The following is a 13778-nucleotide window of genomic DNA, read 5'->3' as shown; positions in this document are numbered from 1 at the left end:
ATGTACTGAAGTATAAGCCGTTTTTCTACACATTTTTAATGCAGTTTTTGTAGTAAAATTTAAGTGCCGTGGCTGATATTCGGGTCAGCTTATACTCCAGTATATACGGTTTATGATTTTCTCTAGAAAAGAAACTCAGGAGGCCAGGTTCAACCCCCATCAATTGACTACTGTGACAATCTCACTTAGTCATTTATAACTAAAATTTATATCTAGATTTTGTAATAAAGGTGACTTTTTGGTCATTCAGATGTTGTGTCAATTTTTATTAATTAAATAATTCAAAGGAAAATATAAAACAGGCAAGACAGGCAGGATTCAGTGACAGAATTCGGGGCTATCTTCAAGACTCTACATAGAGGGCAGAGGAGGAGTGATCAATGTGTTTTCATGACATACTGAAATGTTTTATTTAATATTTATTAACATTGCAAAGATAGTGTGAATCATTTGATATGCCCCTCTCCAAAATCTCCCTCATTTTAAAAGTCTTCATAACCATGGTGAAATGATCAAAGCTAAGAAATTAACATTGGCACAACTGGATGAGCTAATTTCCAAAACTCTCTTTTTCTGCTCATCCTTATTTCTTTTTTTAAAAATCGTGTAAAATAGTTAAAGCCACTAATGGAAATACCTGAACAGGTGGGCTATCTGCTCATTCTGTAAACATGATACATCTTGAATGCCTACCGTGTACAGGAAGTATCCCCAGTCTTAAATTTCTACACTTCATTTTCCACTGATCATCATGTTGTTCCCTGATTTAGTAACCAACTCTGCTCCTTGATCACAGCGTGAACACCTGTCCAAAGAAGCGGTAGAATTGATGCTCCGTGGTCCTGGCAGGTATACAGAAGTCATGGCAAAGAGAAGAAAAGGTGAGCATCTCAGGATGCTGGAATCTTTGCCTCTTTCTCTTTAGTCCTTTGCAAAGTAGAAAATGACCACCGACTGTTTGGCTTCATGAACTAATTCTTGCTTTTAAATTACTATGCTATGCAATGTTACAATATTCAGCTCTATAGAAAATTACTTCATTTCCTGCTAACCCTCTGTTGGTTTATGAGCCCACAATGCACTTCATTTTAGTAACATTAGGCTAATCATGCTGCTTTTTGTCAAGTACATAAAGCTTTTATGACTATATGCAAAACAATCTCCTGGAGCTAAATGACTTTATTGACTGATAAAAGGCTTTATTATTTTTCTTCTATAGATGAGCAATAATATCTTGAAGGCAATAGATAGCATATGTTTTGCAAAGCAGCTGAACAATGTAATCACAGTGTGTTAGGGAGGTGCTTCATAGGCTAGGAATTGAAAGGAAGGATGTGACCATAAGTGGTCCTTTGAATATCAATAGCCATATATATATATTTAATGCTTAATACTATAAGTAAGGATGGTACACAGCCACGTTTTGAAAATTTAGAATTATGCATGAGATCATTCCCCCTCTTTCTAACATTAACTAGGACCCTCTTGGGTAGAAAATCAATAATCCAGTCAAGAACCAAGAAAGCATCATGGCATTTTAAAAAAGACAGAAGTATAATTTTGAGGGGCAATAACATAATTTTTTCTTAAATTTAAAAGTAACTTATTTTTTTAATATGTACAAAAGCTGCACAGAGAGCCAACAAACTGTTTGTCTATGAAGAGACAGCAGAGATGGATTACCCAAGAATCAGGTAAGCATAAACTGACTTGTGCTTACCTACTAATGTGTAGTGAATATGTTAGGAAGCATGGTAAGTCCATGGTTATACTGCTCTCTGGGTACTCCAACCTTGGCAGGAATTGGAAACTTAAATGAGGCTTTCATTCTGAAGAAAGGAGTTATGGAGAGAGGCAGGTGCCCTTGCAGACAACAGCCAAATGGGAAAGCATTATACCACCAGGGCTTCTGAAAATGAGCAGTTCTCAAAGGTTAGTGTGCAACATCATTAGATTCACTGCAGACCACCGTCTCCAACCTGAGAGCGTTTTAGGTCCTAGACCTGCGGAAGCGTAATTAACCGAGCCCTACACTGATGCTGAATGGTGGCATTCTGGTCATACTTTAAGAGAGACAACTGCATGGCTTAAAAGAATACACAAAAGGAGTATCTATTAATAATTAATGTTTGAACAAAGACTGCTTTAATTCATACCCACATACTCTCAGCATTCAGAAGTTTACAACTTACAAAATACATTCATATGTACACGGGCCCTACAAAATCCAGGACTCCAAACAATGAATCAGGAAACCTAAATTCAGGTTTGAAAGGTACATGTGTGTACCCTTAAACTGAGCCCAGACCCTGCGATTCTGGTGCCAAGACTCCATCATTTCATCCTGGAAATCTCCCTGGGAAAGAAATACAAATATTTGGAGCACATATGATGCCAAGCAACTAACTCAGAGGAGGTCGAGGTTATGAAAAACACTGTGGTTGCACAGAATGGACAAACGATTGGCCGAGGGCGGCTTAGCACGAGAGAGTATGAGAAGCAAGGGGCAAAGGGAATCTGTGAAAGAAAGATGAAATGACACCAAAGATCACATTTTTGAAATTCGCGAGTTTGGCTACCCCAGGCTCATTGAAAATAAGAACTAGCAGAAAATGGTCACAAAGAAAAATCTCAAAAAGAGAAGGGGCCGTCATGTGTCTGATTCCCTGGCTGAAGAAACATGTGGCCCAGGCTTGGTGTTGCAGCAGCGAACAAAGACCAGAGCTTCTCTTACTGGAAGCGCTGTTTCCCGTCCTTCCACAATTAGCACTGAACGATGCTGCGAACGTCTTAATCGTGCTAATCCTATATATGAATATTTTATTTGCTTGGAGCTTGCTCAGAAATGAGTGTACTTAAGAAGCTATACAATGCTGTGCAATGCTAACAAGAGGAACCACTTCAAGGAAGAAATGGTGCTACAGAGACATAGTAACATACTATTCACCAAGCTAATGAGGACATTCTCTCCTCAGTTTAAGCATGTCCATCTAGAATTTGCATTTAAGAACATTAATACAGGGATAAAACTGCCCAAGAGCATTTGGTGTTAATTGCTCAGTTTTGTTAGCAGAGGATTTTTATGCTATCGAACAAAGGTCCCAGTAGTTCTGTCCATGCACAACTTTAGTTGTTCCATTAAAAAATTAAAAGTGTGGGGCACTAAGACCAAAGACTCATTAGGAGTAATCAAGGGACTTCAGCTTTCATAGGGCTCATTCAGTTCCGAAGATTGTTCTTGTGTGTTAATGTGAGAAGGTAGGCCCTGTATTAAAATGTTCACATTGGGGCCTTTTGATAACTCATTGCCACAAATTGAGTCTGACTCATAATGGTCCTAGATAGTATTTCTGAGGCCATAAGTCTTTGTCCCATGAAGAGTTGGTGGCTTTGAGCCATAGACCTGGGGGTTAACAGTCTAACAGCAGGACCAGGAAATTTCTCTTGGAGTCTAAATACTCGCGCACAACCTGTATTACTATGGACTAAATTGTGTCTTCTCCACTCTCAAATATCTGTTGGAATCCTCACACCTTGATTCAATCCTCTTGGGAAATTAAATTTTATGTTACTTGGGTTATCTAGGAGTAAGGTGATTCCTAATCCATGCATTTCAGAGTGAATTATAATAGTAGTAGTTTAGACAGACAAACATACTATACAAGTAATAGATTATATGTGAAGATTTACAGGGAACTGAGGGACACTGGGGACTATAGGAGTCAAGAACCTAATTGGGACTTTAAATATCCAGAACTGTAAAAGAAATTATGTATGTGTGTGTATATATATATATATATATATATATATATATATATATATATATATATATTTACAGCCATCTACTTTGGGTACTTTGGGTATTTGTGTTCTTGTACCACTAAGAACTTAAAACAGGTACTTGCATACCATGTTTTTTTTTTTTGTTTTTTTTTTTAGTCTGCCCAAGTTACACTGAGCTCCTGTAAGGTTCTACATCTTGCCCAGGATGCTTTTTCAGGACCTCTGTATTTACTAACTTTCTGCCTAGAATACATTCTTCCTTTCTTTCCCTTGGCTTCCTCCTACTCATTCTTCAGGTATCAGGTTATCATTGTCAGCCCCTTGGAAAAGCCTTAATTGAACATTTCACCTTCAAAGCAGGTTAAATCCTCATTTAAAATCTCATTAGTTGCACATTTTTCCTTTATAGGATTTATTACCATAAAAATATATATTAATCTCAATAAATGTTTGTTTCACAAATGGTTCTTCCATTAGACCATAAACTCCATGCAGGAAAGAGCTTGATCACCATATCTTAGTCACCAAGACTATCTAACAACATATCTTCCACATGTAATCACGATGTCATAAATAATTATCAATCAAATTAAGTCAATACATGAACATAACTGTTTGAGGTTGGAAGTACTAGCGAGTTTCAGAACTTTAGTGTGAAAGATCGAGACTTGGTTGACATTAAAAAAAATAAATCCTTGGTCCAATATAATGTTGACATTTTAAAGACAAAGAAAACCATCCTTTGTTCTTTGATCCTGTTCAAGAGATGAGAAAATTTCCCTAAAACTCATTCTTAAACTATGGATTCATGAGTATATCCTGTAATAATAGCATTACATATCTTTGTGTTCCCGACCTCCTGGGAATTGACTAGTAAGAAATACATGAAAAGCAAAAGGTAAAATGGTTAATGGGACAAATTTTGTTGAGTATTCAACATTCTCCACACACTTCATGAGAGAGGAAAGCCACAGGGATCAAAGATGGCCTGGGTATTTTCGATATCCTTTACAATGCCTCGACTATTTTTTTCATTTACACATTCATCAGATGTTGACTGACGGCCCCCAAGCATTCAAGGCACTATTCTGCTCTTAGAAGCATTAGGCTCCTATGTTGACTGTGACCCCCAAACATTCAGGACTTACAAGTGTTAGGCTCCTCTTCCCAAAATGCCACGCAAAATAAAAGAAAGTAGTGAACACATATTTGCATTTTAGTAGATGATTTACCCAAATATCAAGTACTAAAAAGTAGCACATGTTTTCAAAGGGGTGCATCCATGACTGATTAGACAGTCCTGTAACCATTTTTGCTGTTATTATATGGCGTCCAGTGCGGTCTGAAGATCACACGTGGCCAGAGTAGAACTGCTCCCTCGTGTTTTGAAGCATGTAAACTTTTTGGAAAGAAATTGCCAGATTTGTCTCCTGAGGTGCCTGTGGGTGGGTTCAAAGCACCTCTCTTTTGGCTCATAGTCGAGCACTTAATAGACTGTTATTTTAGGGTTTACTCATGTTTAAGCATTGTATTAAAAGTTTTACATTCACCATTGTATTTTATTCTCAAAGAAAACCTATGAAATAGGCATTGCTATGATTTAAAAACCATGTATTTAAGGCCAACATGCATGTGAATAGGGAAGTAGAACTATATGAAGGCGTCCACTTGTAATATGAGGCAGCGTGTGTTAGCTACCTACAGCAGGATAGAAAAGTTGAAGTAGGAGATAATCATTTGATTGGAAGGAATGTGAACTTTCCACTTTATTTTCCTTCTCAGATTAGCACTAGCCACCCACTGGCTTCACAATAGTCGATGCCTTAACAGCGACGCCTACAGAGGGTCATCCCTGGAGAAGTAGCTAAGGGGTCTGGTGCAAATGTAGTTTGATGTTTAAGGCGTTTAGGATCTTATCAGCAAATGCCTCTAGCATATCTCTTTTGGGTAGTATGGCTACGTTAGTGTTTTTATCCCCTAATTGTTCCTACAGAACTCATTCAGTTGTCATTTTAAGTGCTGCAGACTCACAAAGTAACCAGTCACTAGAGGACACCTGGGTAACCTAACTTTGACAGTTAAGCATCTATAGAGAAAAACTACAAACCACCACATGCTTTTTCAATATAGTGTTTCACTTGTCAAAAATGTTATACGTAAAACTCCATGGCACTCTTTACATGTATAGGGACGATGTGTGGGAAGAGACAAAAACAATTTCCCCCAAATGCATCTCCATGGATGTACGGTGCATTGATTATCCTGTAGAGACTTTCTTACGCTGAGGTTATAGATCAAAGTGCGCTCTGAAAATTGCTATGGATGAAGTAAAAGAAAAGAATTTCTTTAGAGAATGTCCCCAACGCTGAGTGACTTTGAAGGAAAATCCATCTACAATGTTTCAATGAGAAAGGGAGGGATGGGGGGGGGGGGGTGAGCAGGGGAAGGAGGGGAATGCATAGACATCAGAGCCTGCCCCTTCTTTCAATCCTGGGCTCATGCCAGGACTGACATCCAGTTCATTCCAGCAACGAGAACCCCAGTTTCCAGACGGATCAACCTGTAACAATGCAAATTAAATCTAGAAACGTAACAGCACCCAAGAAGTGTTTCAGCGCAGTTTCCATATACCTTATGGGTTGTTATACTTTGCAGCTTAAGAGGCAATGAACTTGAAGGGAAATATTGAGGACTTGCCAAAATCTGTGCAAATGAGTCTGCCACATTTACACTTCGCGCTACCACACACGGAGTATCCTACCACATTTGTTTTCAGGAAATACTGGATCACACATTTGGAACAGCAACAGGGCATGTTTTCAATAGTATTAGTGGTTCTAACATATGCAAGGGAATTCCATAACGCTCTTTCCCTCCAATACATTTACCCCTCATAAACTTGTCCAGGGCTTATTAATTAGAGTACGTTGAACCCAGTGACATTTTCCCAAAAGCAACTTTCAGAAATCCGTAAAGCATCCTAAATGACATTATTGCCCTGCTCCCTTCTTTAACCCAATGTAGAAAAAGCATAGGGCAGAGATGCTGAGCTAAGAGCAACGTGGGTCGCAGGTTTCAATCTCCTTCCTTTTATCACTTGCACTCTGAGCGCTGCAATTCCGTTTCAAAGTCTTTGTTTCCTTATTTGTGTCACGGAAATAATATTGGCTACTATGTGGTGGAGGTGGGAGGGGTGCACACATTCCTCGTGCTTTATATTCCCAAATTAGAACCAAAAAATTTGCATTCCTCAGGAAGAAAATCTAGAGAAAGTGTCCTCACCGTTTCTTTAAGATCGAAATGCATAAGCTTCACAAAAGATAGACCGAAGTCCCAATGCGTGTACCTCTACCTAGTGCCCCGTTTGGAACTAGGGGGGTTTGCTTTTATATTAAAAATCATACTGCAGTAAGATGCATCATAACCCTGCTCAAGAATGAGTGGTGTCGTACAGACAAGGTGGTACAAAGGCATAAGGCATAGTCATACACAGGGGCGGGGACAAGAAGAGGAACCACCTACAAGCCAGCGAAGGGCCAGGAAACACCAGAGGCTACTGACAAGCAGGGAGCGTCCCCTAGAACAGCTGCATTAACTTGTATTCCTAATTTTTCAGACTCTGGGACAAGGCCGCTGGTTACGCATTAGGCTGCTCATCCCATGGTTGGCAGTTCAAACCAAAGAGCCATTCTGTGGGTGTGAGAGGAGGCTGTCTCCTCTTTTAAACATGCACAGCCTCTCTACTCCTACGAAGCAGCTCCACATGGTTAGGAGTTGAAATTGATTTGAGGGTAGTGGGTTTATGGTTCGAAAGCGAATCAATACATTCATGTTTGTAAAAGCCATCCTTTGGTGGTGTTTTGGGTTATGTGACACCAGGGAACTGTGACATGGTTTCTCTATATCTTCATTTACGGTATTCTTGGGAAAGAGTGATTTCTATACTTGGTGAGTTTAAAAGAAGACACTGGATATATCCCATTAATTCTTTCCTTTGTAGATTTACCTCCTTGTAGAGAAAGCAGTCTGTTCTTTGAGCATCTCATTAGAAAAGACCCAAAGCTGGCGACTGAGCCAAGTAGTGAGTGGAAAAGGCTTCCAGTCAAAGAGATGTCTAAGAGGTCAGCCTGGTTGCTGAATCGAGCTGTAGTTTCCAAGCAGGTTCATTAAGAATAAAGTGCGGAAGAAAAGACGATGGTCCAAGAAAATTCCATTGCCAACAGGGCCATTACAGCTCAGAACAACCCCAGACGGCGTTTCTACGACTGCAAATATTAGGTACGCTGCCTTTCTCTCGTGGAGAGGCTGGTGTTTTAGGAATGCTAACGTAATCGTGAATGACCTAACTTTATCTACCAGAGAAGGAATAATAGGTTACATAATGGGCTGCTAGCCGGAAAGACAGCAATCCGGGCCCACCTGCTACTCCAGGGGCGAAAGTAAAACGTCGCGGGCTTAGGAAACAGAAGGGGCAGTTCTGCTATGTTACATCGGTTCACTCTCAACCAGAAATGGCTTGGCGGCCGTGAGCAGTCAGAGTACTCATGCTTCAAGCCCCCTCCAGCAGCCTCGTGAAGGGAGGGCCTAGCAATCGGCTTCCATAAATATGAAAACACTACAGAGCAGTTCTACTCTGTAACACACAGGGTCGCGCGCCTTGGGTCGGAAGTGGCATGATACAATAGGTCAGGAAGGCGCCAGCTAGAAACCGTGGGCCCTGGTGAAGAATGGGAATGGAAATGGCACCCTGGTGTAGAGCAGCCCCCCAGGGAGCCTTTCAGATAAAGCCAACCTCTTTGAACACCTCCCCTTCATTTCTCCCAGGAAGAGGGTGTGAACGGGCTCCAATGGAGACTGGAGGCAGTGCGGTGTCAGGAGCACCATCGAGGTCTGCAGCTCTGGGTGTCCCAGGAGCCAGAACGCTGCTGGATGCAGCAGGAAAGAGCACGGATGAAACAGGGGCATGCTCAGATTAAATCCCACAGAGTTGGTTGTCTCCAGGCCAGAGAGAAGGGGCAGAAAGGAAATGTGCATTTATTTGGGGAGCACGTGTGAACACCATTTGTGCACACTAGAAAAGCAGGTGCTGTCCTGGAAATAAGATGTGCCCCCAACAGACCTTAGCCACCATCCACCTAGATGTAAGTAGAAATACTATGTGACCACATTAATTCCCAGTGGATAATGGAGGCTGTAGACATCTGGTTATGGAAGAATTAATATGCCAGCCAGGTAGTTAAATAGCAGCTGTGACCATAGAGATTATGATTTGACTATAACTATAATTTTGCCTCATCTAGTATACTATAATTAAATAATAATACATAAGAAATCATTAGCACCTTAAATTACAGAGATACACAAACACCAATTAATTATGTGGTAAAAATGCCCCAAAAGATATAGGGTCACATTATTCATGCCCATTTTACAGAGGGTAAAATATTAGGATCAAGGAATTACAGCTCATTTCTCAATTTTATGTAAAAGGTTGAAGCTAAAATAAGAGTAAAGCCCTCTGGCCATAAAATAAGTCTCTTGAGCCAGTGAAACCCAAGCCACACAAATTTGTCTCTACTAAAAGTGTCCCTCCTCTGTCATTTATCACCAGTGTCCTATCATCTTGCAATGCCAGTCTTTGACTATTAACCTAATAAGCCAAAATAATGTACATTTTTAATTTCAGATAATAGAGAAATAATAATGCTGTGTTTGTTTAATGTGATGTGTTCCACAAGAAATGTCATATAGATCACAGGTTGAGATAAAGACCAAAACGACGGAAATATCTGCAAAGCCAGGAGAGAGATATGGAGAAAAAAGAGACAGGCTAACCACACTGAGAATGCTGTTCCACTACTTTCGAAATAGTCGTGCCCAGTTTTTGTATTACATTGTAGCAAAAAATAAAGTTAAAATTGATGGGCATTAGAGTAAATACCAGAAAATAGCCTTTTTATTGCTTTAGGTGGAATTAAAACACAAACCTCAAACTATCATTTAGGAAGCAGGTGAACTCTAAACTCTTAACCCATGCCCCAGGACTCATTCTTGTGCTTTGTCTTCTTAAGGCTACTGTCTTAACATCCTGAACTTTGCATCGTAATTCAGCAAGTGTTTCAAACAAATATTTTAATAGTTTTCTTTACTTAAAATAAGAGGTCACATGCTAGGGAGTATTTTAAGCATACCGTATGTGTTAGTCTGGGACGGCTAGAGAAACAAATCTAGGGAGACTCATGTGTGTAAGAGATAATTTTATATCAAATAGTAATTGTACCTTAAGAAAACATCACAGCTCAGTCCAATTCAAGGCCATAAGTCCAATATTAGCCCACGTGTATGATACCAATCAATAAATTCCTTTTCAGACTCACACAACACATGCAACAACTCCAAATGCAGGAAGATCACAGGCCATTGGGTCTAAAGTCTTGTGGATCCAGTGGCAGTGAAAGTATCTCAGTGCTGGCAGGGTTCTCCATATGGCTCCATCATTTCCAGGGTTCCAGCATCGCTCCATGTGTCTGATCAAGAAGAATGTCTTACAGGGAGTGTGTCTGTTTCCTACCTCCAGCAAGCTCTTTTATCTCCTTAGCACCTCCAAATGAAGTCATCAAACTCTGACCTGATTGACAAGCTAAACTCCACTCCTTCACTTGTAATAGTCTCAAATTGACAACAGATTATGTAACTACCACACCGTATATGTCCATGCATTTAATTTCCTAATTAGTTCTATAAACACATAAATATTAATAGTTGAAGGAAAAGTATAGAGAATTGAATCTCAGGGAGAATAAATAACTCTTAGAATCATAGAAACCAGTAATATATTGGAGACAAACCCAAGTTGCCTGATTCCAACAGCTAGAGTTAGCCACTATGTTATTTGGAACATATGTAAATTTTTAAAAATTAAAAGTGATATATAAATTCCAATTTATTAAATATTTCTTTACTGTAATCTTAATTTTTTCTGGGATTTTTATAAGAGCAGGGCTAGCATTTGCTAATATTGAGTAAACATTTTTTCCCTGCAGTTAGATACAGGAGGTAGATATATGTGTGCATTATAGGGCAATGTACAAATCAGTAAAGAAGTTTGAAAATGATCATATATTGAATATGCTATACTATAACACATATTAGATATGTTAGATATTACAAATCCAACACTCTATAATTTCCATATACTACCTAAGAACCCATTTTTACATTCTCATTCTCTCTTCAGTCTAAGTTTTCATTTATTTATGTGGCATAAAAAAACAACCCTTCACCTTTCCCTTGTCAAGTTCTCTAAACAGCCTCATTGTTCCACACCTATTCACGTCTCTTACACTCACCATCATCACACTATGCCCCAGTCAGTTTCAGTATTCAAATCTGGGGCTGGAAATGATTTCATGTGTGGAATCTACTCATATGAGATAGCACCTTTGGAATTTCTGGCTGTGGGGTCTTAAGAGAATAGAAAATCACAAATGCCACCCCACATATAGAAATGTCCCCGCCCATTCAGGATCCATTGGCTCAAACCTCCAAACCAAGTCAGTAGTGATTTGCACAGATTTTTCATTTCACTGGTTTAAATTGCTCTGTCTTGGAGTGTTTAAGTGTAGCTCAATCTACAAGAAGGGCCTCAAATAGGTATCATCTAATGGACACCACCATATCACACAACTCTGTCCGATACTTGATATCAGCTAATTGCCTTATTTATTGTTATGTTCATTCTCTATGCTTTCTATTGTTACAACTATTTGAAGACAAGAAAATTGAGGCTTAAAATAATTAAACAACTTGGCATTAACAAAAATCATGAAGTGATACCTTTGCGGCATGATCGCTGAAGACAAAATGAATGCATAATCAAATTTGGTGAAGATAACTGATGGTGCTCAGCTATTAAAAGATATAGCATCTGAGGTCTTAACAGCTTAAAGTTAAACAAGTGGCCATTTAGCAGGGAAGCAACAAAGTCCACATGGAAGAAGTACACCAGTCTTGGTGATCATGAGGTGTAGATGGGATCAGGTACCAGATGATCAAAAAACAAGCAATCATATCATTGTGAAGGAGAGGGTTCTGAGTGAAGACCCAAAGCTCATCTGTTGATAACTGGACATCCCTCACAGAAGGGACACATGGAAGGGACGACTCATCCAGGGAGCAGTATAGCACTGACAATACACACATTCCTCTATGTCAATGGTTCTTAACCTTCCTAATACAGTTCCTCATGTTGTCGTGACCCCCAACCATAAAATTATTTTTGTTGCTACTTCATCACTGTAATTTTGCTACTGTGATGGATCAGGCGACCCCAGTAAAAGGGTCGTTTGACACTTTCACTGGGGTTGCGACCCACTGGTTGAGAATCACTGTTCTGATCTTTAATGTTTACTTTCCCCACTATCATGGCCCCAGTTTGATCCCACAGATCCTGCTAGATTGACATATGTACATCAGATAAGGGCTTTCAACACATGGAATCTGGGATAGAAAAACCCCTCAGAAACAAAAATGGGAGTAATGATTCCATGAGGCTACAGGAAGGGAATGTGTGTAGGGTGAGGGTGGGAGGAGGAAGAGGGAACTAATAGCAATGATGGATACATAACCCCATCAAGGGGGACAAATAACAAAACTGTAGGTGAAGGGATACATCAGATGGTGTAAGAAATGAATATATGTATATATAATTTATGGAGGGTTCACAAGGGTGGTACAGTGAGAGAGGTAGAGTGATAAAGTGGAGCTGATATCAAAGGGCTTAAAGAGAAAATGTCTTGAAAGTAATGATGGCAGTATCTGTACAAGTTTGACTGATATAAATGAGTTGTGGATTATTAAAATATCTAAGATCCCCCAATAAAATGATCAATTAAAAAAATAAAAGTAAAACAATTATGAAAACTTGCGATGGAGTGAAATACCTTTAAATGTTTCTCCTAGCTCTGTCTCTGTAACTCCCGCCAAATGATAGGCCTTTGCAAGTAGAGCAGATATAGCACTAATATAGGGAATGAGTCAGTGTTCATTACCACTCCCTTGGTTATAAGGATCAGCCATCTTAGAAGCCAGAGCAGAATGAGAAAACCCAGGACCTTTGGAAGAGCACATCCCAGCCAAGACCAGATGCACTCCAACCTGTGGTGTGCAGACGATGAGGCAAAGCAAGAGCATTGTGGAGATCATGGAACTGACTGGAAGACAACAACAGGTGGACTTTCTGATGCCGAGAGGCAGAGGCCAAGGATCACGTGGCTGAGAAGCTGAGAGGATCAGAGAGAGAGAGAGAAAGAGAGAGAGAGAGACTTGGCTGTTGACTAAGGAGAGGTGTTGCTGTGGACCAATGGCTTTACTCTTATCGTTACTGATCCTGCCTTTTAGTAACTTGTTAACTCCTCTAATAACCTCCTTAATTGTGAGTGATATCTGGGAGTTCCTTGTGGTCATTGCAATGAATTCTTGAGTCTACCTTAGGTGTAGAGTGGCTTGGAAAGAATGGCTGGTGTCAGAATAGATAAAGAAGCATGGAGAAGGGAGGCCTGTCTGATCTTGGCCTCGTAGCAATAGAGAAGCCAGAGGAGGGCAGATTGGAGCCATGTGGCATTCATTACAACTGCACAAATAGTAACACCCACCACACAGGTCTCATTCCACCATGGTAAGCACTAAGTTGCCAAGTGTTACAGGATTGACTTTCAAAAGGATGTTCTGGATAGTTCTTTAGAAAAGTTGTATAGGAGAGCCTTTTGAGCCATCTCCATAAAGAACCAGCTGTTACTTACTTGGCCTGTTTATGTTCTAAAGCTTCATGATGCCAATCAAACCTATCCCAATCTAGCCAAAGGAAAACTTTGAAGAGCTCTGGATTCTCAGAAAATAAGACATATAGAATATTCCAGAAAGAACTGTCGAAAGCATCTGAAAAAAGAAACTTGCCACGTGTTTCCATATAAAGTTGGGCCTTGGTGACTTTACTT

The sequence above is a fragment of the Tenrec ecaudatus genome, chromosome 4, assembly GCF_050624435.1.
Source record: "Tenrec ecaudatus isolate mTenEca1 chromosome 4, mTenEca1.hap1, whole genome shotgun sequence".
In the NCBI taxonomy this organism is placed as follows: Eukaryota; Metazoa; Chordata; class Mammalia; order Afrosoricida; family Tenrecidae; genus Tenrec; species Tenrec ecaudatus.
The sequence above is the reverse complement of the archived record's forward strand: the minus strand, read 5'-3'. Positions refer to the sequence as shown.